The sequence below is a fragment of the Pteropus alecto genome, unplaced genomic scaffold, assembly GCF_000325575.1.
Source record: "Pteropus alecto unplaced genomic scaffold, ASM32557v1 scaffold72, whole genome shotgun sequence".
Lineage (NCBI taxonomy): Eukaryota > Metazoa > Chordata > Mammalia > Chiroptera > Pteropodidae > Pteropus > Pteropus alecto.
The window spans coordinates 8601404-8627282 of record NW_006436811.1 but is presented as its reverse complement, the minus strand read 5'-3'; positions in this window follow the sequence as shown (position 1 = coordinate 8627282).

The window sequence follows — 25879 nt, the reverse complement described above, 5'->3', positions numbered from 1 at the left end:
ATATTAAGAATGTAGATAGGTTTCTTTTTTTTTTATATATAACATAATTCTGTAATGAACTTTTGTATGCTTCTATATTTTGCTTCTATTGAAATTCTCAAGAATAATAATCTGACTCAGGTGATATAAACACCTTCAGGGCTTCTGCTACATGTAATTTTGTTTTCCACAAAGGAGTTGCTTTGATTCATTTCAACAGCATTTATTCAATGTGTCAATTTCACCAAAAATCACACCAGGTATTCTAAAATTGTTGTTATTGTTATCAGCATAAAGTTATTTCTTGATGTCTTAATTTGTATTCTTCGTCTTAGAGAAATGTCTTCCTATGTATTTTTTTTTCTATTTCTTTCTGAATCATTTGTGAGAATCTTTCCTCTTTATTTGTTAAGTCTTACCGTTTGTCTTATACATTTGTATTTTCTATAAAAGAGAAGCTTTAATATGTTATATTTAATGCAATTTTTTTTTAGTCTGATAATACCCTTTTAAATTTAGTTTGGTTATTATTTATTGTAGAGGTGATTATGCAGTTTAGGTTTTATCTGAATTTGTGATTTTTGTTGTCATGGAGAAAGGCTACATCAGAGGTCAGAATGTAACTGGCAACAAACCAGCATCACCACGGAGGTTTGGTGGCGACTTGAGGAAAAATAATTTGATCTGCCTTTTTAATTCTTTCATTTTAAACCTTAACTTTTCTCAATTGTAAAATAAGTGGACTTGAAAAGTGATCTCTAAGGCTTCTTCTGCCACTAAAACCACTTGTTTCTAAGCGAATCAAGTACGACTCTGGGTAAATATGGGAGAAATCTCTTTCTTTTGTAAAATTTGTTTGAGATATGGTAACTGTGTTACTGTGTGGGCTGCCGTAACAAAACACCACAAAATATGACGCACAGAAATTTAATTTCTTGCTTTCGAGGGGGCTGGAAGTCCATGATCAAGGCCCCTCTTTCTGGCTTACACATGGATGCCTTTTCACTGTGTTCTCATATGGCCTTTTCTCTGTTTGAATGCAGAAAAAGAGATCTCTCTCTTGTCTTTTCCTCTTTTCCCCCCCACCAAATGTATTTTTTTTAATTAGTTTCAAGTATACAGTACAGTGTGTGTGTGTGTGTGTGTGTGTGTATAGTTTATAAAACGATCCCCTTAATTGCTCCTCTCACCTCTGGTTTTCCACCTAGCCAATATATTAATGCTAACTGCATTCCTTATGCCGTGCTCCCCATCCCCATGACCATCTATCAACTACTAATTTGCATTTCTTTAATCCTTCATCTCATTCTCCCACCCCCCCAACCCCCATCCCCTCTGTCACCAAATTGTCCTTTATATTTGTGAGTCAGTTTTTGATTAGTTTTTTTTGTTGTTGTTCCTTAGATTTTGTTCTTCCTCTTTTTATAAGGATGACAATCCTATCAGATTAGGGCCCACATATATAACCTCATTTAATCTTAGTTACCTCCCTAAAGGCTCTATCTCTAAAGAGTCACAGTCGGGGTTAGGGCTTCAACACATATATTTTTTTGTTTTTGGAGGTGGGTGGGGACACAAAACAGTAACCAGCTGCTTTTAGTGAATGTCACCATGCCACTACAATGCTATTGGAATTATGATTTCAGTGGAGCTGGGGACTGAAGAAAATTATGAAACATATGGGCCTTTCCAGTCTCTTCTCTTCACTTTTCCACCATGTTCCAGGCACGCCAAGCTTCGTCCCATCTTACCTCCAGCAGGTCACCACATCCCCACTTTGGGCCTTTCCATCCTCTCTCTTCCTGTGTGAACTACTCTTCCTCTCCGTCTTCGCTGGGCCAGCTCCTTCATCATTCAGGACTTAGCTCTGCAGCTCAGCCAAAAGCACTTGCCCCAACTGTCCTCTGCATAGCACTTTCTGTTTCCTGAAATTGGTTTCCTTATTTCTTCGTTGACTCATTTCCTGCCCGTCTCCCTCTCTGTGGACTGTGATCTCCACTGGAGCAAGGGCCTTCTCTGATGTGTTTCTTCAGCTTCCACTACACTACTTGTTACACCCTTGACTCTCAAAATTATTTTTTGAATGATCGAAGTCATTACAGAAATTTCAAGTTGTTTCAAATACAAAATGGAAAGGGGTAACTTTTCAACAAATGTGACGTATATAGAGGTAATCATTTATACCAAAATAAGATTTTTTTTTTTTTAAATTTAAGCTGCTTACAGGCATTCAACATGCAACAAAGAAAGACTTGAGTTATCCCTTAGGAAGTCTCCTTCACTTTCTTGAAAGGCAAGGTATTATACTCAATTCGTGTACTCCATGATTTAGTCTACCTTGACTGTTGTCTGCGACAAGAAAGAATTAACTTCTGAGGTTAAGATTTAAGAAAGCGAAGTGTTATCAGATCACAGATATTGCCACGCTAAGATTTAACATGATTTAAATTCTGCAGCAAGCTTTACTATACAACTATACAAGAGCTTAGCTTGAAGATGCCATTCACTGGCACATTATTCCTAAGAAATTATTCATTGAGCAGTGGGAATGCAATTGATCCTATACAAAATGTAAAGAGAAACTTGTTTTCATTTGATGGCTGTTCCTTCTAGATGGAAAACACAAAGAAAGAAAATTTAAAGGTGCATGACTTATTAGTTGGTATTTCTCTTATTTGTATCAAACACCTAAACAATTAACCTTATTTATGTTTCGATATACAACATTGGCCTTGCCTCTTCTCATCTCAGCAATATTTCAATGTCTGACTTGGTTTTATTTTTCAATCTCTATTATATATTAAAATAATGATATTTTGAGGACTAGGCCATGTGTGTACATGTAGAAAATTAATAAGGTTTTTTGCCAAAATCTTTGGGTTGCATTATATTTAATTTTGCCTATGTACTTTTTCAGGCTTTTATAGGCTAGGAGATATAAGAAATAAAATAAAACATATATGCAATATATAGAACCAATATATAGAACTATTCTAAGATATTTAATTCTGTGTTGGTTACAAGCTTTTACTAATCTAAATTAGGTTCACAAGCAAACTGAAATGCATACCTTATTTATGAAAATAAATTATGCTTAATTTTAAATTATAGGAAGCAATAAGTCTTCCCTAACAGATTTTTGAGATGATGAGAACATAAGTTGAATATCTTTATTTTGTTATCTTCAAATGTACTTTATGTTGAGAAGGGAAATGGGATAATAAATGTAAAAAATCTGAGGGGAATACTAACCTTTCTTTTAGCTGATTCTGGCCTGGATAGTTTTTCTTGGACACAGGTTTAGATCTCTCTCTTTGTCATTGACTTGTTGGTAATTCAGGGATAATCATTTCACCAATTTTCTTTGAATTTGTCTCAAGTAATAATAGAAATATGGTAGCATAAAGAGTTAATAGTTCAGGCAGAAAATATCAACTACTAAGTGTGAGGGATTTGAAAAGTGTGAGGGATTTGAAAAGCCTGAGGAATGTACTGAAGCCTAAGACGCTCCCGCAGGCGATGCTTGACCCTCACAGGCTGAATCTGTACAAAACATAAAGGAGCCTGTTAATGTAGTGGGTTTAAATAAACAATTGGTCAGTTTAATATGGAAAGGAAGATTAAATTTTAGCTTGACTAAATTGAATCACCTGGTTAAATTAGTCAAAACAGCAGTTAAATTGTTTACTATCTTACAAGTTCACCAGCGCTTTGTGTTCCTTGGTTTCAGCCTATGTATCTTACTTTTTCACTGCTGCTGCAGTGTGTGTGTGTGTGTGTGTGTGTGTCTCTCTCTCTCTCTCTCGCTCTCTCTCTCTCTCTCTCTCTCTCGCTCTCTCTCTCTCTCTCTCTCTCTCGCTCTCTCTCTCTCTCTCTCTCTCTCGCTCTCTCTCTCTCTCTCTCTCTCTCTCTGCCCTTCTGTTAGTCCCATCCCAGTATAAGGTAAGCTCTTCTTTATCCTCTAGTAGGCAGCAGAAGTCAGGCTGTGGCTTAACCCAACTCTCAAAGTTGTGAGGACAGGGGAAGAAAAAGTACCAAAACTCTCTCGCATATAAAATGATACAGGCTTAGACTCCTTTTTTTTTTTTTTTTTTTTAAGGTGAGGCAACTCTTGGTTGACCTCACAGATTACAAGGACTTTGTCAGCTTACAATCCCTTCTTTTTTTAATTTTTTTTATTTTTTTACACCTATAACACCTGGTCTTCCTAGGTGGTCTCCCATCCAAGTGCTAACCAGGCCCAACCCTGCTTAGCTTCTGTTAGATTCCTCCTTTGGCTGCTCCTTGCCTGAATCCATGTGGCAGAAGCCAGAATTCCATTTCTATTTGCCTCTCCTTCCACCAGAAGTACACAGATATCTTCTGACCTTGGAATTCCCAGTCATAGAGACTTCCACACTCAGATAAAGAGGAACAGAATTTTCTTATTCTAATCCAAGCTCCATTGAGTTCTCACATCAATCCTATGAAGGACTTCTTCCCAGGAAGAATGACAGTAGGATTTTTTTTTCCCTAAGAAAATCCTTCCCTCATCCTTAGAAGTTTGGTTTGGCTTCTGACAACACAAGTATTCAAAGTCTATATCGACACATTTTGCAAAATCTGTTTTATTCTTATTTGGATGATACTGTGCATGGGATCCTATCACCCACCTCAGTAATCTGGTTTATAGTTCAAGCTTTTAAAATAGCTCCCTATCAAGTTTTCAAAAAAATTTTCTTGGAGTACAATCTCACAGATCCAGTTAAGACTGAAATGCAGCAAGTGCCTGAATAATGTCATTTCGTTCAATGTCGTTTGGTTACAATGTTGAGATGCCGCAGGAACTTAACCCATTTGTATCAATTAGCCTATGGTAAAATTGGTTTCCTTATATGTCATTTTGCTGCACTCCCAAGAACCTACTGCGGATGTTAAATTAGAACTTACTGTATACTTTTGTATTTTACCTAAGTTAACCTCCGTATCCCACCCATACCACTCATTCCCAATTTTTCATTATGCTCTTCATCAAAGGTTCCCAACGATCTTTCATATGTTAATTAATATTTCTATTATAATTCTTTTAAAATGGGTTACTCTTCTAATTCAGTGCATAATGCCTAAAAAAAAAAGCCCATCTTTTGATCCAATGTGACAGAACATGGAAGATAATTATTGAGGTAATAGAATCCCAGGATGCCAACTTTAACCTTTGTATTTCCAATCAAAATTACTTTTTATTTTAGAAAACTGATGGTGGTAGTTTTTTTATACCTAAATATACTAATATTGCTTTTTTAAAAGATAATTAAGAAATGGTTGTTGGGACAAAAAAAATGCAACAATAGAACAGAAATAGCAAATGTATAACAGGAAATACTGTCACTTTATATCCAGTCAGGGCATTATGTCACACAAATAATCTGAAGTGGAGCTGAATGCTCTTTGCAGCCTACTAAATAGGATTCTAAGATTAAAATCCCATAATTGCGGTGGGTAAAAATATAACTGGTTGAATTTGCAGTCAAGAAGGGGTCTTGACTGTATTCAAATTCCTTTAAAGGGGCATAAAAGTGATTCACCAAGGCACATTCATCACTTAGAAAAACTCAGTCGTAACACTGAATAAAAGCTAATGAAGTAAACATCTTTTCAAGTCTTTTGTCTGCCTTATTCAGCTTAAGAAATTCTTATTAGCTTAAGAAATCACAGAATGAAATCTGTTGAGATTTAAAGATGTTTTCAGTGATGCAGGGTCCAGAAGGAGGTCATGGCCGGGCACCTGCACTTTTGCGTGTCTCACATCAAAGGCCAGTGAATGAAAGTCGCTTGGAACGATAAAAAGCCTGGATTGGAAGGGCAAACTCCAACCAAAGTGCAGACCCGATGGCACGTAGGTGGTCAGTCAGTGCAGCAAAAAGGAGGTCTGGGCCCTCTGGAGGAGGATGAAGAGGCAGCAATGTGAACAGTCCGTTTAATCACATGTGTTTACTAGGGAGTCAGAGTTTTTTCCTACCTCTGCTTCCTGGCTAACAGGAGAGAAAAGTGGCCAGTTGGAAGCCAGTGTGATGTGGGGTAATGAGTCTCCCACCCCTGTGCATGGGAATTTAGCTCCCAATCTTTTCCTACAGCACAGCCTTCAAAGATAGTTGGAAAAGACCTGTTAATGGGAAGTGGTTGGGAAATGTTCATTAGAACAGCTTGCATAATAATGATAGCTAACAGTTACTGAGTGTTTACTAATGTAAGTGTTTTACAGAAATTATTTCATTTAACTTACATAACAACCTATGAGGTTAGTTTGATGACCCCATTTTAAAGATGGATAAATTTTGGCTTTCAGAGGTTAGACCAGGCCTCAAAAATATGTGGAGTTAAGAATCGAATCTAGATCTGATTTAAAATCCTGCCATCTTAACAATAATGATGCAGCAACTAGATGAGTTAATGAACCGGACTGCTTATATGACTCTTCTCCTTCCTAGAAAAAGATACATTTCAAAATTGATTATAACCTTATGAATTATTATAAATCTATTAGTATAGTGCTTGAAAGAAATTAATTTTAAGACCATAATGTCATCCCATAAATAAAAACTAACTAAGAACCAATGGTACTATTACTGTAGTCGCAGAGTTTAATAAGACTATTGAAAGGTAGACAACTTTTGCAGATGAATAATAGTTTTAATCCTAATTCGTAAATCTTTCATCATAGTTCCAAACCACTCAAGGTGACAATAGTTGTCTCTTTTGCTAAATCTACATCAGCACCAATTATGTGCTTTTTGTGACAAATTATGTACTACTTTGTCTTTTACAAACTGTCTCTGCAACAGTTTGGAAAATTGCCTTAGTAAAGGCATTTATTCAATTGCTCTACCAATTAACATTTATTGCATGTTAACATTTACTGTGCATTAACGTTTACACTGAGCACCGTGCTCACACCTAATTTTACCATTCTGTTTCTACCTGCAAGGAGGCTCTAGTTAAGCAGGTGAGGCAAGATATGTGTGTTTTGTTTACGTCTGTGCAACAAAATACACCTAAATTTAGCAACTTAAAACAGTTCTCTCACAGTTTCTTTGGGTCAGGAATCCAGGCTTGATTTCCTATGCTTCAGGATCTCTCACAAGCTGAACTCAACGTGTGAGCCAAAGTTTAGTCTCATCTGAAGTCTTGGCTGGGTAAAGATCCACTTCAAGCTCACTCACATGGTTGTTGGCAGAATTCATTTCCTCCAGGGCTGAATTCTGGATTAAGGATTTTAGTTCTTTGCTAGAGTTCAGCCTCAGCCTACCTTCAATGCCTTGCCATGTGATCCTCTTCAACACAAAGTCTTACTTTATCAAAGTATACAAGCTGAGAAGGCAATAGAGTCTGCTAGCAAGACAAAATCAGTCTAACTAATAACTGAACTGAGAAACGACATCCATATGCTTTTGCTGTATTCTATTAGAAGCCAGTCACTATGTCTAGCCCACACTCAAGGAGAGGGATTACTCAATGTCATGAATATCAGGAAGCAGGAATCATTGGAGGCTATTGTCTAAAGCTGCCTACTATAGTACATATATAAATACTTTTAATACACAGCAATGGGTGATGTGTTCCAAGTGAGTAAAACAAAACAGGAATGCACAGGGGGAGGAATCAATTTTGGCTAGAGACACAGAGGACATATAGTATGTAAAGAGCTGTGTCCTGGAGCTAGACTACATATCTTATTTATACTATAGCTTGTATGGTACACACACGTCATGGTGGAAAAACAACTGGAAAATTGTTGTTCTTGAAAAGAGAGACTCATTGAAGCATCATGAATAGGGAAATGACCCATCAAAGAAGATTCGTGTGGGATTCACAAGGTAGAATAAAGGAGAGGTCTCGAGTTAGAGAGAAAGGAGGACTGCAGTGTTGAGAATGGGGAATAATGACTGAAATTGTCTTTGGGTTGTGGGAATTAAAAGAAAAGGAAGTGTGAGAGAGACAATGGAAGAAAGAACCGGCGTTGGTGATACTGAATTGTGAGTTAACTGAAAAGGTCAACTTAGAAATTACTCATTTTGACCCTGGACCCCCCGGGCTAATGCTAGTCTTATGAATGAAATAGGGAAATGAGGAAATTCATTCTGTGTGTGTGTGTGTGGCGGGGGCAATTGCAGTTTGAGATGCTGCTAGAGAACCCATCAAGTTGCTACTTTGAATAGGTTTATCTCTTGACCAAACTAATATTAGTAAAAGTCTCGTTTTTGGGAAAATGGGCAAAGACAAATCTTAGTAAACCACACTAATATATCTGTAACTCTAGAAGACTGTGAAATGTATTACCATCATTATTGCAGTGCTAGGATTTTGTTTCTCAAATTCCCCTGATGGAATTTCTGCCTAAATAAATAGCCATCAGATGACATTATGGGTCCATTTATCATAGGGTATTATAGATAATCAATTTACAAAGCATTTGGGAAATTTTTTCAGTAGCTGTTTTATTGGCTACTATTAGTGTCACATGTCAACCATCTATTATTTTGGATTTGCAACGGCAGCTAGTTTTTTCACAAGAAATCTAATCAATTTGGTACACAGAGGCTTATTATTGAGGTAAAATTCTCACAACAAGGAAAGCTTCTTTTGTTCCAATGAGACTACACCATGGTTTTAGGTTCCATTAGTGTAGCAATATATAGTTACAATCGTACCTAAGTAGGCAGAGCAATTCTGATCGATAGACTATGATGGTTTAATTCAAGAGTGTGTTAGAAAATGAGAAAAATGGAATTTGGAAAACTACATTTTTGTCTTACAGTTGTAATACTCTACATGGAAACAATCATCTCAGCTTTTTATGAAAGGCAAAACTGTCAGCCAAACTACACAAACTCCCCAGACTCTGAGCAGAGCGGTGCCAGGGCTAATGCTGAGAGCAAATGTATCCATCTTGTTCCCAGGATGGTGACAGAGTCCGTGTGTTTATTGGAGCTTTGCCTCAGCCAAAGCCAGGAGTCTCTAGAATATGTAATATGGACAGTTTCTAGGAGGAGCTTAACAAAATGAAATAAAATGAAACTAATAGATGACATTTAATTTGTAGTTCTTGCCTTGTTTTTAGTTATGAAAATTAATTGGCATGTAAATAACAAAAGAAAGCCCCAAAACCTAGAAATGGTCTGGAAAAGGCTCAACCAATACCTTGGATATAGATGAAGATATGGTTGAAGACAAAGGTTGTCTTGTGATTTCCTAGGTAGAGAGCCCACACTACAGCAGGCCCTTGAATATCAGCTGGAGACTATTTGCCTGATCAGTTGTGAGGAGACAGGAACTGAGGTGTGAATGAGGGGTTACTCACAGGGGTCGTGCAGGGGAGATACAAACAGCGGAGGGCACTGTGAACACTCGAAAAGTGGAAAAGCCTGTGTGGAAGGAAGGAAGTAGCTCTGAACACCCACTTGTGGGATCTGCTGAGCGGTTCCTAGGGTTGACATACTTCTTGCATAAAACAATGCTCTGCATTTACTTTTCTTGGTTCTCAATTGTCCACCTTGGCTTCACCTAGTTCTTGTGAAATTGTCTTGAAGATGGAAGTATTAGTATTCACCATTTCCTAAAACTTTTTTCTTAAGGAGATCGTTTAACAAAATGTGACAACTGGCAGTTTTATGTTTTCATGAGAGTTTTGCTCCAAGAGGAAAATATTGTCTTACGAATGGAGAAACCTCATTATTTTTTTCTTCAGAAATTCCCAATTTTTAACTGGGAAGAACTTAAACTGGTGAAATAGATGGAGAAACATACGTGTCCAATGAATTTGCTGACTATGTCTTATGTGAGAGGAGCCACACACTGAGGTGGCTGGGAAGTCTCACAGCTGCCAGCTTTGTGAAATATTTTTGCCAAGTTTCAATCCCTTCCTGCTACCCATTTCATGACATGTTAAAAATACAGCTTCCAGAAATCAAGGGCACGTTAAGCCCCAATTGTAAATTGAGATGAAATCCTTAACCCGTTAAAAAATATTTAAACCTTTTCAAACTAGAGAGAAAGAGAAAAATAAGATTAATTTCCTCAATGATTGCTTTCATTTTTAACGATAATTTTGGTTTATTTTTTAATAGTTCTAAAGAAAATATAATCTCACTGTAGAATATTTGGAAAATACAGAGTACTAGAAAGAAGATGACAATTACATTTAATCATTTCTACTCCTCCTCCATCAGAGATAGAGTATTGGCACTTTTATGTATTTTCTTCTAGTTCTTTCTCTTTGTTACATCAAGTCTGCCAAATGTGTGAAAAGTTAGCTTCAAATTTTATAAATATTTATGTGTCTAACTTGTTTTTACTTAACACAAACATTTTCTAAAGTCATTATAAAGCTGTATAATAACCTATTGTATAGATGTAATATAACTTATTAACTAATCCCCTTATGTTGAAGACATTTTCTAAATTTTCACACTTATAGATAAAACTGCCTATTTTTCTCCCATTGGCAATATTCCTGCTCACAAAGTAGAGACCACATTATTTCTTAAGATACATTTCTAGAAGATTACCATATCAAAGGATAGAATCATTTTTTAAGGCTTTAGATACCTGTCGCGAAATTGCTGTCCAGATGTGTCATATCAATTTACTCTTCTGTAGTGTATGAGAAGTTTCATCTCATTGTGTGATCTTCTCAGAACTTATCATTAAAATCTTAGAAAGAAATTATATTTATTTTTGGTTTAGATTTGTATTTCTTTAATGAGAAGTAAAATTGAACCTTTTTTTTTTCCCATAAAAATGTGCTACTCATATTTCTTCTTCAGCAACTCGTTAGCCATGTATGTTTACCAAGTCTCTTTAATCTCCATTTTACCCTTCTATTCAGAATGGTTAGGAAACTAATATTTATATTTTCCCCTATTCCTAAATTTGAATTGGGTTGTACAAATGAGATACACAGCATGAGTTTTAAAAGGTGGAATTGGGGGCTGGTGCCTTCCTTTTTGGAGTTAGGCTGGTGGACGAGTGGCCTCTAGCACGTGTGGATGTTGATATTGCCCACATTCCACATTCCACTGTTTAGTCACCAGCTTCATGGATGTGGGGCTCTTGTGATGTAAGCAGCAAAGCTACCAGCAGAGCAAAATTTGCATTCTTGCAAATTATTTTTGCAAAAAAATTAAAGTTAAATATTTAATAACCTTCTTCAGAAAGGACATTTTTTGCCATATACCTTAGTATTAGCATTAATATATCTATTAGCATGTTTTATTCATTCCAAGATCCTTTATTTCTGGATTCCATTTCTTCTCTTTAGGCTACTCATTAATTCCCTTTATAATGATTACTTTTTAAAATTATAACACATATTTTAGCTTTTGACACATTTAGAAAACATGAAGATTATAGTCATTTTTATTTTAATATTTATTGTTATTATTAGCATATTTTTATATCAGGAAAGAGCCTCTTATTTTTCTTTAAGTCTTTTTTTGGGATTCATATTTATTTTTTTCAGATGAACTTGAAAAATATGTTCTGCAAAGTAAGTCATAAGCTTGTTTTGGAATTACTGACCTCTTTGTATTGCTGTGTCTTTCCATTCATGAATATGGTTCACTCAAATTGTTTTTCCATGTTTCTCAGTAAAATATCATAGTCACAATTTTCTAAGATATGTACATTTCTTGTTAAGATTATTCCTAATTGTTTGTTACATTTCGAATCAATTCATTTCTAGCATTTGGGAAAGTTATTGGTTTTAGTATATTTATTTGTATCTGACTAAATTTTTTTCAGTTGATTCTCTTTGGTATAATTACTTTTCTTTATCTTTAACAACCTTTTTTTCTACCTTATACTACAAAGCTGATTTTCCATTCAAGATCTAGGTATTTTAATAGTTTTTCTAAAGAAAAAAGAAATGATGCCATGTTTATTTAAATAAAACTAATGCATGCTTTTTAGGGTCTACGTGCACATGGTTCTTTCTCTATTAGATGCTAATGGGAGTGTAATGAGAAGTCTCCCCTCTATATGGGGAAGAAAGGCACAGACGCATGGACTTTTGAACAATAGTGAGATATTTAAAAGTGGCTGAAGAAGACACTTTGGAAAAGGCAAGACTATGGAGACAGTAAAAAGATCAGTGGTTTCCAGGGATTTAAGGGGAGAGTAGAGAGGGATGAACAGGTGAAGCATAGGGTGTGTATAGGATAGTAAAACTCTTCTGTATGAGAATGTGATGGTGGATACATAACTATGCATTTATCAAAATTCATGGAACTGGTTACCACAGGGAGTGAGCCTTGATATAAACTATAGGCTTTAGTTAATAATCATGAATCAGTATTAGTTTATCTGTTGCATCAAGTGTACCAGACAAATGCAGGATATTAATAATAAGGGAAACTGAGGGTAAAGGAGACAGGGAAGTATATGGGAACTCTGTAATTTTTGCTCAGTTTTTCTGTAAACCTAGAACTTCTCTAGAAAGTAGTTTATTAGTCAAAAATAAAATAGCTAAAGAACGCCATAGGAAAGATTTCACAGAATAGTGTTGCCAAATGCATAGTTCAGATAAAACTTGTAATGGCAACTCAGAAGAGGGGATATTATTTCAAGCAAATGTAGTCAGAAAGGATTATGTAAAATACTTACTCTAAGTGAGATTTTGAAAGATAGATGGAGACTTGCTTATTAGGCAGTGCCAGAGGCTGGGTGGTATGAGAAGAGCATGGAGGTAGGAAGGTGTTAAATGTAAGAGTTGGCTAAGTGTTTGCCTCAAATATGACATTTGAGAAGAGAGGCTTTAAATGGAATTTGGGATAATATTTTCGAAGACCTTGAATGTCGGGCTAAAGTGTTTGGACTTGAATCTCTAAGCAACAGGGAGCCACAGAAGGGAAATAAAATAACCAAGGTGAAATATGAGTATGATATTTTAAAAATAATCTGCTACTATAAGGTAATTACGAAAGCTGTATGAAGATACAGGAGTGGAAAATACCCTGTTCCCACCCTGTCATGACAGGATGACATTCGTGGAGTTAGACAGGACGCCTAGAGCATACACAGTGATGCTCTGCCCAAATGTCCTTGGGTCCCCTTTCCTTGTGTGTGAACCAGCCCCCAGCTTCTGTGTTTTAGCTTCTAACAGCCTGTGGGCTACTGGAGCTGCTTTGGCCACAAATGTATAGAGCCAGAAAGCCCTGGGAGATTCTGATTTTTTCTGTCTCTCACCAGCCAGACTTTAATTACTGACTTCACCAACTTCTCCTGGGAACATTTCTTTACTCTATCATTGATATATGAATCTTTGTCTCAGAATCTGCTTCTGGGGTCTCTGATCCAAGAAAATTCTCTAGTAACAACTTTCATGAGAATTTAGCTTTAAAATACTGGAAAAATCTCTCCATCTCTCTGGCCATCCATCTTATTATCTGCATAATGAGGCTGGTGGTCAATGAAAGTAACTTCTAAATTTCTCTCTGGCTTTAACATTCTAAGATCCCTAATTTTGCTATTGGGGTTCAGGGTGGGAACTATAGTCCTGAGAAGATAAATCTTTGTTCTGTTCTGGGGTTGGCCCCAATTCTTCCACCTAATTTTTTTAGGAATCATCTCAATTACCAGCTGAAATGAGAGCAGTCAGTATACTAGTAATGAAGGATCCGCTGGCTTTTAAAACCATTTGCTAATGCAGTACAGGAAATTTGTGAAAAAGAAAAAAAATACGATAGAATGGGAAATAGTTGAACTAGAGGAGAGGAAGAGGAAGAAGGTGAGGGTGGAGAATGTTCATCACAAAATGAAGAAAAAGACAACGTTTGAGCAAATTAAATGGAAGCTAGACTTGAACACTAAATCAGAGGTGGAAGGAGACATTTAAAATTTAAGCAATAAACATTTAAATGGGAAAGAATGATTGGAAGCCAATTCGAGTCAACAAAAATACCTTAGTGTCACTTAATTTTCCTCAAAAAAGGCATTACAGAATTTCTGAGGGATGCAGTTTCTATCTGAGCTTAATCTTCTTGGAGCTTTAAAATATAACAATGGCCTTGATAGGAAAAAATAGAATGCCAGACATCTTAAAAGCAGGATTACTCTTGGGCAAAAGTGTGAGGAAAGCTGAGAGCCTTGGGTATCCTTTATCACTTCTTTCAATATTTCTCCTTCATATCCCTTCATGGTGTCTGCTCTTCAGATGCCATGGCCAATCAAACCTTCTCTCCAAGTATCAATTTCCCCTTTACCTCTCAACGTGGTCCCATCCAATTAGGATTCTTCCTCTCTCCTAAACTTATTTTCCTTCCTCTAGGCCCCAGTCTTTGGTATGTATTAATGGGTGACAATGGCTTATTAATTACTTTAAGAAATCTCTGTTAATGTGTTGGCCAGATAACTGATTACCTTCTTGGACAGCAATGTTTTAACTCTGAAAGATGAATATATAGCAATTTAGTTATTTATAGGCCTGATTTAAGGAGGACAATATTTATGAACAAAAGTGATTTTTTTTTCCCCTAGCTCTTTTTCCTAAGAGGGACAATGACACAAATCTGTTCAAATAAATTAATGTTGCCTTTTTGATGACTGCTCCATATGGCAGAGAGAAGTTTATATGCCAACATGTAGGCTAACCGATGTGCTCCACCAATGCCTTCAGTGTATGTTTGCACTAACAGGCATGGAATGGAATAAATTCATTTTTCTGTTTTTCAAAGTAATATTCATTGACCTATATACTTGATAAACTGTGTAATATGTTTGTGCAGGAAATCGCAATTGTAGAAAGATTGCATCATAGGAAGAGGGAATGTCTCAGCAAGGTAATTCTCAATTTATCAAGGTGGGCAGTGGATATTTGCAGTGTTCCTCAAGTAACACAGATGGCTTATTTATTGATAAGGATGATTCATCAAAGCTTTGGACAATAGGTAGAATATATTGGTGACAGTAATAGCTATAATCTTTGTAAAGTTGTAGGACAAAAGCCTTAATACAGTAGGCTTAAGAGCAAACAGGAGAAGAATTTCAGGCAATGCATTTGACAGTTTAGAGAACTTCTGCTGTTACGAAGAAGAAAGAACCTAGAACTAGCTGGAGGGTAAGGGGGGATCATGAGAGGGTTGTTTTTATGTTACAGTGGGAGAAATAATGGTATTTTGTACATTGTGAGAAAAAATTATTGAGAATGATAAATTGATGAATGCAAGAGAAGGAGGGGAGACTTGCTAGAGTCATAATCTGGCACATAAATTGTTGGGGAGTTGGCTGATTTTAGAAGTATGGAAAGAGCACAGAAATTGGAGTGAGAATAGAGGATCGGGGCCCCAATGCAGGAGGGCATGTAGATGTAATGGTGGGAGCTGATGGAATTCTCTTCATATTGCTTCAGTTAACAGTGAAGTCTGAAGCAGGGTCATGGCAGAGAAAGGGGGTAGGGAAGAGATTCGGGAAGTTCGAGGAGAAGATAGGTAGAAAAGAGCCATACGTTTATTAGAGTTGGGGATGAGGGATGGCCTGTGTATCCTGGGCTTTTTGTGGGGTCTGGCATGATATGACTATCCTGATGGTTAGTTAATGGTGTCCAGGCAGTTAACTGTCCAGGCTATGAGTATTGGGCATGAGAATTTTTCAGAGTCTGAGCGTCCCTCGATCGTGGTTGATGGAGACTTGAGGCTGTCGGGTGGATGAATCACATTTAACACACAGACTCCCTCTAGATTTATGATATGTTACATACAACATCATTTCCCTCTAGATTGAGACTGAGGTGAAATTTAATTCTGCCAACCTAATGATTTTGGTTAGACATGCACCGTGTGTAGGCTGGTTGTTCTATGGATCTTAGAGTAGTGATGCGAGTGGAATTAAATTTTTAAAAAAGCCTTTTCCTATTAAATCATGAGATAGCCACTAAGCCCAATGTACTTTTATTAATTTCACAAAACTATTAATACAGATAATTATTGCAGTTAATGACAAAAATAAATTCTACCATCCCAGTGAGGGCATATTTGTGAGTGCCAGAGGCAGTTCTCAAGTCATACATACTTGTTGATTTATGTCCCGAAACATGTCTCTGATGAAAATCTTTCAGCACCACCTTGCCACATATTGAAAGGTACTTTAGAAGTACCTTCCAAGGGAGGCTGGATGGTTCTTTAAGCCATATACTTGGCGACTGAAAAGAGTCATGGGAAGAACGTTCTGAGAGTACTCTTAGATTGGAGGGGAGAATCCAATCCAGAAACAAATGTAGATAACTTTCTCTTAAGAGTATAATATTTTTGTCTTTAAACTATTAATTTCAACCAAGGGTTACTTTTTGGTTAGCTGAAGAATGTCACTAGCCACTGACTTCAGAGTCCTATGGAAACTATTGGTCCCTGGCTAGAGTAGCCGTGAAGGAAGCCTGAGAACAAATGCCTTTAGGATGACTTTTTCAACACGTGCAGGATTCTTCAAGTGAAGTCGATGTTATTAAACCATCTGCTGTAGGTCATTTAGCAAATAATCCATCCACTAAAGGGAAATAGTACCTTTCTAAGCCAAAAGCAGGGAGAAAATATGTCTTTATAAGGCCAGTTCAAATTAATGCTGGCTGCTCCTGTCACTTTGAGTACAAGACAAGATCTAAAATGGATAAACATGCAAATAACTCAACAAGAAATTTCCCCCAGCTCTCCTGAAAGAGTGGGGAGAGAGAAAGGTAAAAAAAGACATTAAAAAGGAGGGACGAAATATATTTACACCCTTTGAAACATGCTCAGTCTCTGAGAGCGTTTTTGTCCTGTTTGTAGGCAGTGAGCCTGGGCTGTCCTTCCAGCTGCCTGGCTTATGGAGCACACAGCCAGGGATCGAGACGTGTCACGAGTCCAGAAAGATTCTGTACTTTTGTGAAAGGATCTTTTCTTTCCATTTTCATGGGCTGCCAGTATTTTTGCCTTTCTGAACTTGTGGAAACAGAGTGTTACTAGGTAAAATTTTCCAGAGCGATAATAAAATGTTCAAGAAACAACTCTTATTAGAAAATGTCGAGTAGTCGCATCTTACTCCTCACTTACGGTTCTTTCTGGAGTACGTTTTTTAAATTAAGCGGAAAATTGAGAGAACTGTAGCTACTCAGACCCCTAAACTATAAACTCATCCAAATTTAACTTCAAATTACTAGAGTTTCAGGTTGGCATAGAACAGAGTGAATGTTTAGAAATTACAGTTGACCCTCGAATGACAGGGGTTAGAGGCATCTGCAGTCTTGTGCAGTTGAAAATTTGAATGTAACTTTTGAATGTAACATTTCGAATGTAACTTCTCCCACCAATTAAATTCGAATGTAACTTTTGAATGTAAATTTCGAATGTAACTTCTCCCACCAATTAACTGTAGCCGGACCTTGAAATCCACAGGGGATTGGTTCCTGGACTGCCCCCCGCCCCAACCCTACCCTGCAGATACCAAAATCTGCAGATGCCCAAGTTCCTGATATCAAATGATATGATCAGTGCTTACAGTCAGCCCCCTGCATCGACAGACTTCAAACTTTGGACGGATAATACAGTTTTTGATCTGCAGTTGGCTGAATCTGTGGATGCAAAACCTGCAGATATGGAGTGCCATTGTGTTTATTGAAAAATATCTGTGTATAAGTAGACTCGTGCAATTTCAAACTCGTGTTGTTCAAGGGTCAACTGCACGTATGGGCATTAGGATTTATTCATCAGAATAGTTAGAATAGTATCTTCTATTTATTTTACTTGATAGAATAGGTGAGTTAAAAAATCAGCATATGAGGGATGATTGTATCAGTTATGTGGCATGTATTTTATATATCCTCAAAAGCAAATGATCATAGTGAAGAAAAAATTTGGTTCAGGCACTCTGCACATCTATGATAGTGATCAGCTCATTCATAGTTTCATTCACTCATTCATTTATTCCTTTATCAAATAGTATTGTGCTTGTGCCATTTGTCAGGAAATATGCGCAGCCCCAAGCGGTAACCAAGGCAGACATGGCCATACTGCAGTCAGGCAGCCTGGTATTAAACAAGCAACTACCACAAGTATGATAGCTCCTACGAAAAGACAAGTAGAGTTGTTATAAGAACATAAAGGAAGAAAGATATAGGAACACGCAAGGAAGAGTACAGAAGTGGTGGATGGTCAAGGAAGCCCTCACCAGGGAAGGAGGTGTGAGTCTAGACTCAGGACGCCAGCGTGCACAGTGGTCTGCATCCCACACTCTCCCCTTCGGTGTTGCGGGAGGCATGTTTATTCAGAGCCCATCAGTGAGAAGTGCCACCTAGAGACCAGAGTTCTATAATCCCCTATTCTCTATCCTATAGTCTTTACCAGAGCTCATTTTCCCTTGCACATATTGGGGTGTGTGGCACTTAGCAGACAGACATTATGATTCTTGTTTTCTGTCCTGCCAGGTAGAGGGAGAGGTTGGGGTCACTATGTCATCAGCTTATATTAATGATGGTTGAAGGAAAATGAATTATTCTACTGCTACTATGCATATGAATTCTGGCACCAGCTCTTTGCGTAGCACAACCTTCATAAATGTATATGTGAAATCAATATTATCTTTATCTAGCTGCGACTCTAAGAACTGAAGTGTATTTTAATTCCTGAAATTCTGTTCTGTGTTAGTGCTACCTAGGAAGAGCTATGTGCCCTAGTAAGACATCTGGAGTAGTGACTTTCTGAGGGAGGGTGTCATAATCTCAGAGAGGTCAAAGGGAACTCTTGATAATGATGTTGAAGTAGGTAGTTAGAAACAACTTGAAGGTTTTTCTCTACAGATGCAAACAGTTTGGGAAGAATCAGGAAGAGTTGTTCCCGATTGGCAGGATTTGTGCAATCATACTATTAGAAAAAATTCTAAAGCAGGAACAGATGTGTAGGGTTGAAGGGACAATGTCATAAGATGTGGGAATTTGGCTGTAAGCCCAGAATAGGAAGGATTGAAGAATTTCATGAGGGGTGTCTGGAGAATACTGCAGTTTGAGGGTTTGAGTAGCTACAGGGGAAGTTTCAAGTTGAATCTGTAGTGTGAATCTGGGCCTCAGTGGCAAAGGGCCTCAAGTTTCGAATGAAAATGGCTGCCAGAAATAGTTCAGCCTTTGACTAATGTTATAATTTTAAGGGAACTTGCAAGTTAGTCCCAAAGACTCAAATGTTGCTACAGTTATACTACGGCAATTTTACCAGCTGCATGAGAAAAAGTGACTGAATGATGAGGCAATATATGTTTTTTTAAGTTCTACTAAGCTGAGTAATAATGTGAAATGGGAAGAGCCTGGAATCCTTAGTCTATGGAGAAGAAATTATTTATGAAACTCTAGATGGTGGCACCAAATTGTTATTCATACAAGCAACGTCTCTCCCTGTCTCGTTTCAGGGTCATTTTTCATTTTGAGCACCAAGTCCAGTCACTAGCCACAGTCATTCTAGCTAACATGGTGCCGTGATGATTCCAGGGTGTGTTAAGTCATTTGTGCCATGTGAGGAAGCACTTTGAATGGAAACTCAGTGATCCACACTCAGTCATCGAGGCTTGTCCTTTTCCACCGTTAGATAGCTAGAAAGTATAAAGTATAACTTTAGATAGCAGGCGACTTTTTCAGGAAGGGATCAAGAGTGCGGCCCAGAGGTATATGGTGCTTGTGTCTTCCTGAGTTTTTTTTTTATCTTACATTTAAATAAGATGTAAACTTTTTGCTTAATTGAACTTAATTGGGAATAAATTTCCAGGAAAATGTTTTCAACCCATCAATTCACCTCCTAGGGTAATTTTGTCATGGAAGCCTCTTTTCAGGGACGTGTGAGATGTGCTCCCTTGGCTTAGTGGAAGGGGATGCTGTCCTCTATTCTCATACAAATAGAGAGTCTTTAAGAGGATCTCCTGCAAGCTTTGAAAGCCATGCCTTGTGGTTGGGAGAGGTAAAGGACTAGTGCCAGGCTTAGGACCAAGTAACGTCAGATAGATTGTAGCCTTGGGTGGGTCAGACTGCAGGAGGCAATCAGAGGGTGAGAAATGCAGATGTAGCCAAGAAAGTTCTGCTGCAAGGGTCTCAGTTCACATAGGACTGGAGTTTTCTGATTCACAGCACTTCCAGTAGTAAAACTGGGGCAGTCTTGGGTAAACTGGGATGGTTGGTTACCCTAGATGTTATATTGAGATTGACTAGCATCCCAGAATTTGTAAGGGAATGGAGGCCTGAGTGGTTTCTGTGGACTAGATATGAGCCACACGGGAGAGAGAACAGGCCTAGGGTCATCCTGAATCCTGCCTGGGAGAGCCGCCTAGAGGGGTAGGAGAACAGCAGTAGGAGAGGCTGAGAAAGGAACTCAAGTGGCTTCTTGGAAGAGGTATTTATTTGGCCTATGGCAGTGCAACCGTAGGCCAGTGGGATCTAGCAGGGAACCTCTGAAGAGACAATGAAAGCTTCCCTGGAGAGAAGTCACCCTATCAGTCTGCCGGGTAACACTTGGGGAGGTAGCTTTAACCATCTGGCAGGCCTGGAGCATGGGAAGTCACCTAGTCAGGGGAGAGCTGGCCCGTCCTCACTCCCTCCTGCTTCGTGTCTTGCCAGGAGTGAAACAGCAGCTGAAGGTCAGGAAGGGGTAGAACTCTGTAGGGTGAGAAGTGCCATGTTCCCTTGCCTTGCGGAAAGGGGAAAAGACATGATATTAAGTCGAGTGAAGATATAATACTAAGTCAAGTTTGATGTTTTGATATCTTGGACTGGACATTCTTATTGCATTTATCATTGCATTAACTTAAAGTAACTAGAGTTTACCTATATTATCCAAGAATCAATGATAATACCTGGCACCAAAGTTTTCATCCAGAGGCAAAGGAGGATAATGTTCACTGAATGCAGTTAAAAGGGACCTCAGAATCAAAAGTTAAATTATACAGTAGTTGTAAAAGAAGGCAGCTATAGAAATCAGGCTGTTGGTATCCTAATGAGAAGACAGGCAGTAAAAATACAGAAAATGCCTATTCTAAGTCAGTAACTCCTAAGCATGTCAGTAAGTATCATATGTCCTGGATATCAAGCATGCTTCAGCTTTAGCTTTCTCTTTCCGTTTTGGAAGAATTCGAAGTTGATGTCTGTGTGCATGCTGTTTGTGCTCCTTACATTGGGAGGGAGAATCTGATATTTTCAAGGCTATACTTCACAGCAATCTGTAGGCTTTAACTTGCCATGGGAACAAACAGGCAGGCATCTGGTAGGCCCCCTGCAAGAACAACTGTTAAAAGGTTCCTCTCTTTCCCAAAGAAGAGTTCAGACCATTTATCACAGCCAGAGGCAATGCATGAAATGACATGTAACAAACAAGTGAATGAGTGCCCAATAAATCACAGTAGCTTGATTAATCAATAAAGATATTGATTTTTTTTTAGTGATATTTCACATTCCCTCCCCCTCCCTTAGCCAGGGGATTTACACAGGCCGCTGAAAGATAAATTTATCTTCCATTCTTTGGGCTTGTATTTGACCCATTGTAATAGGAATTGATCTTTATCTAAATGTTGTTTTGGCTGGAATATTGTGATTCTCTGTATTACAATGTCTAGAGTTGCTTGTACAGGTACCATCATCTCTAGTTACATATTTTTATAATATAGACTAATGCTTTTTATCAGGACTCCCCATGGAGTTCCTCTTTTCCAATTATATGCCAATGAGGAAAAATAATACCAAAAATTGTAACTCACCTAACAGAAGGGGTCATATCAGCAAAGACTATTGTTTAGCAGTGGCTGGTGCTCTCTAAGAATCTTACAGAGGAATGAAAAAGCCAGATGTTTGCTATAATGCCCAGTACTTTACTTTCTTCCTAAAAAAGGTTTGCAGTTCCACAGTGGGAAGCATGATTCCTTCTTATACCGCTGAACTGGGGGTCACGGTCAAGTAGAATGTTTGTGCGCTTCTCTTGGAGTGGAAAATGGGAGGGCAGATCACCGTCCCTGGCACCTTCCAGTCACATTTTTCTCCCCGTCTCCATGCTGGCTTCCCTCAGTCTATATCATGGGTCTGCAGCAGACTCCTCATTTTCTCCTTGGTCCAAGGCAACCTTGAAGGACCCAGTACCAATTCATCCAAAGTTTGAAGTAGTAAAGTATAAAAGATGAACAACCTAACTACGTGATTTGTGGTGTGTGTGTGTGTGTGTGTGTGTAAAATGGCACTAGATATTTGCTAATGAGTATCGATCCCTGGTAATGCTGGTTTATATACCTTAAATTTTTTTTAACTAAAAATTCTCATTCTCTTAGTCTTTTATCTTTGCCGCACCTTTACATTCTGATATGTCTCTTTTTCTTAATTTAAAAACATTTCTTAAATCTCAATGTATATGCTTTCCTTAGATAAGCCTATCCAGCAAGATTTAAATACTATCCAAATGCTGAGGACTCCCAAATACGTGTCCATTCTTTTATCTGAGCCCCAGACTTACACATCCAGCTGCTAATGTTGCGTCTCCACTTAGATGTCTCATAAGCATCTCTGCCTTAATAGAACTCTTGATATTCATCTACCCTTAAATCTATTCTCACCCAAGTTGCCCATTTCCATGAGTGACATCACTATTGACTCAGCTTTCTAAGCCAGGAATTACTCAACTACTCTCCACAGAATTGACCAGGAGACTTTTTACAGGGTAAATCTCACTGTATCGTATTTAGAGTTCTTCAACGTCTTCCCATGGAACTTAGAAAGTAATTCATATTGTGGTCTTCAAAGCTGTGCGTGATCTGGTTCGCACCTGCCTCACAGGCCTACTTTGATTCTGCCGCATTCTAGCTATACTGGCTTCCCTTCTTTCTCTTGTCTTTCCTGCCTCGGAATCTTTCGCTTATTGTTCCCTATGTCTAGAACCTATTTTTATCCCGTATTTCTTATCTCAGATTAAATATCACTTCTTTAGAGATGCAATTTCTAACTCTGCTTTCTAGAGTAGGTCCTCCTCCTGTTCTCAGAATGTCTCAACATGTAATTATTTTCTGTATTTATTTATTTGTTAATTTAGTGTCTTCCTTATTTCTTTCAAAAAACTATTTTTTTTTTAAAATAAGCTCTTCGTTTGTTAATGTGACTTTATATGTTTTAAATAATATTTCACTTGGCTTTATAAGGTCCTGGGTTTAAAGAAAACATAAACTTGATGTATATATGATATATAATAATATGTTATAAATGTTGTATACATAAAAATATCTACAAAACATAGTGCCATGTATATTCTTCTGAGTTTAATTCCTGTGAGTGAGTACTGCTTACCTTCTAGCACTAGTAAAGCAAGTAAAAGAAGCAAGTGTCCAGGTACTATGAGATCTGCTGCCATTTCCTAACCTTGACCTTCAGTACTTTACAATTTTAGTCTGAAGTCCTAAAACTTTTTAAAAATGCTGTAAATTCTATATGTGATTAAGTCAAAAGCAAACTAAAAAATAAAAATAAACAAAATTGGACATGTATTTATTACCCAAACTGTCTTTTCAAATAATGGAGAAAACAGAATATAAGTATTATATAAGCCCCAAATTTTATTTTTTGAGGCCAATGACCCCATCTCTGTTGTCAATTACCAAATTCTCAGTTCCTAGCTCAGTTTGTGGTGCCTACAAGCATTCAATATAATATTCGTTTAATAAATAAATGTCAAAAATTACAAGTAAACTTACTAGATAACTGGCTATTCCCCTATCAAATAATTATCTGTTATAATTATTTGTTATCAAATAACTTTGTTATCAAAGTTATCTGTTATCAAATAACTTTGTGCTGGTGAAGACTTTTGGCAATTGCACTTTCAAGCACAGTTGATGGAACTGTAAATAGATATAACTTTTCTAGAAGGCACTCTGGTAATAGGAATACATAAAATGTGGTTGCTGTATGATCCAGCAACCTTACTTTTAGAAAGTAATCACAAAATGGGAAGAGCTTTATGCCCAAGGAGTGTATCATAGAACTATTCATAATAGCACCAAATTGGAAACAAACCAAACATCCATTAAACCGGTTAAATAAATTATGGTTCATAAGTACAATTGAATAATAGGTGACCATTACAAATGGTGTAGATCTATATTTATTGACATGGATGAATGTCCATGACATTGTCAAGTAAAACTCTCAGATTACATATGTTATGATTCCCTTCACAAAAAATTGTATGTATTTAACTGTATGTACATATATATCTAGAGAGAGAATGGAGGATTGTTTATTCAATGTTAGTGGTTATATTTTAGTAATGGAAGTTCAAGTGATTTTCACTTTTCCTGAGTTGTTTGCTCTTTACAAGGAGAATGTATACTTTTTATATTAACAGTAAAACTATTAATCACTATACCTAAATTACTGCTGGACTCAATTAACGTTGTTTTATTTGGAAATATTTAATTTGTATTTACAAATAAGTTTGCTCTGTAGTTTTGTTTTATAGTTGTTGGTTTTGGTAGCAGGTTTTTGGTGGCAGGTTTAGCTGATTAAGTTAAAAAAATACTGGAATGACTTTTTTTGTTTTGCTAGTCTATGCTATAGAAAAATTAAATACTATAGGACTGATTAGATTTTTAAATCATTAAAATGTACAGATCAGATGAACAGAAGTGGGAGGTAATATTTCTTTGACAATTTTTAAAATCTCTTCCATGATTATTGGAATTACATCTTGTTTGATTAATCAGTTTTAGAGTTTCATATTTTCCTAGAAGTTTATTTTAAAGATATGAGAAAAATGTAAATAATTTTATTTCAAAAAATAAAATAATTCTGGTTATATTTGTTTTCTCACTTTTGCTCAGTTAACTTTACCAAGGTTCATCTATTATTTTGTTTCTTTAATTCAAAATAATAACTTTTTGGTTGATTGAATTCACTGAATTTTTATTTCCTAATTAATGTAGTTCAGTTTTTAATATTTATTAATAACATTCTATTTTTTAAGTTTATTCTCCTTTTTAAATCTTTGAGGTAAATATTTTATTCATTTATATTCATTTTTATTTAATAACAAAAGAGCAGACTAATGAATTTATATTATGGAAAGTAAAAGTCAGTCAGTCTCATTTTCCATTTTCATTTACATAGGCTCCCTCTGCTAAGCAATGAGCAAACAGGAAAACCAACAGGCAAAATGCAGATTTTGCAATTTAAAACGTGGGGCTCTATCTGATAAAATTTGAGTAAATAATCATTTATAAATAAAAATATAAGAATAAACACTCACAACACTTTATTTTCTTTGGAGATTTAAGAGGACATCGCTCTCCTGAAATAATAGCTAATGACATAAAAAGGGAGCGATGGAAGACCAGAGAAGATTTCTTTGTGGATTTGTCTAATTAAAAGGGCAAAAGTATCTTATAAAAACGAAACCGCTTTATTAGAAGACAAACTAAAAAATTTTTATGGAATTCATGAAATAGCATACAAAAATTCAAGAAAAGAGACATAGAGAATATACATCTAATATGCATATAATAAAACTTATATGAGAGAACAGGGGAAAAAAACACTGTCAGAAAAATTTGAAAACAACCCACAATATTGGCAATTCAAGTATAAAGCACAATAATGAAACCTAACTTACACTTAGACAAAACCTGTTGACATTTTTGGGTTTTAAGGATAAGTATGAAATTCGTTGATATTTAGGCAGAACAATCCCTTTGCCTATGAAAGTAGAACCACAAAGGTAACGTTTCTCACTGCAGTTCTCATTGGCTGAGCATCCTTCCTCACTATCTTGAAGGTAGTTGCCTTCTCCAACAGGCAAATGCACCCGTATTAGGAATAGTAACGCCCTTTACTTGCTCAGCTTACCATTTTGCTCATGCCAGAAGGAAGCTAGGGATGCTTCAGAAGGATCTGTGTGGATTC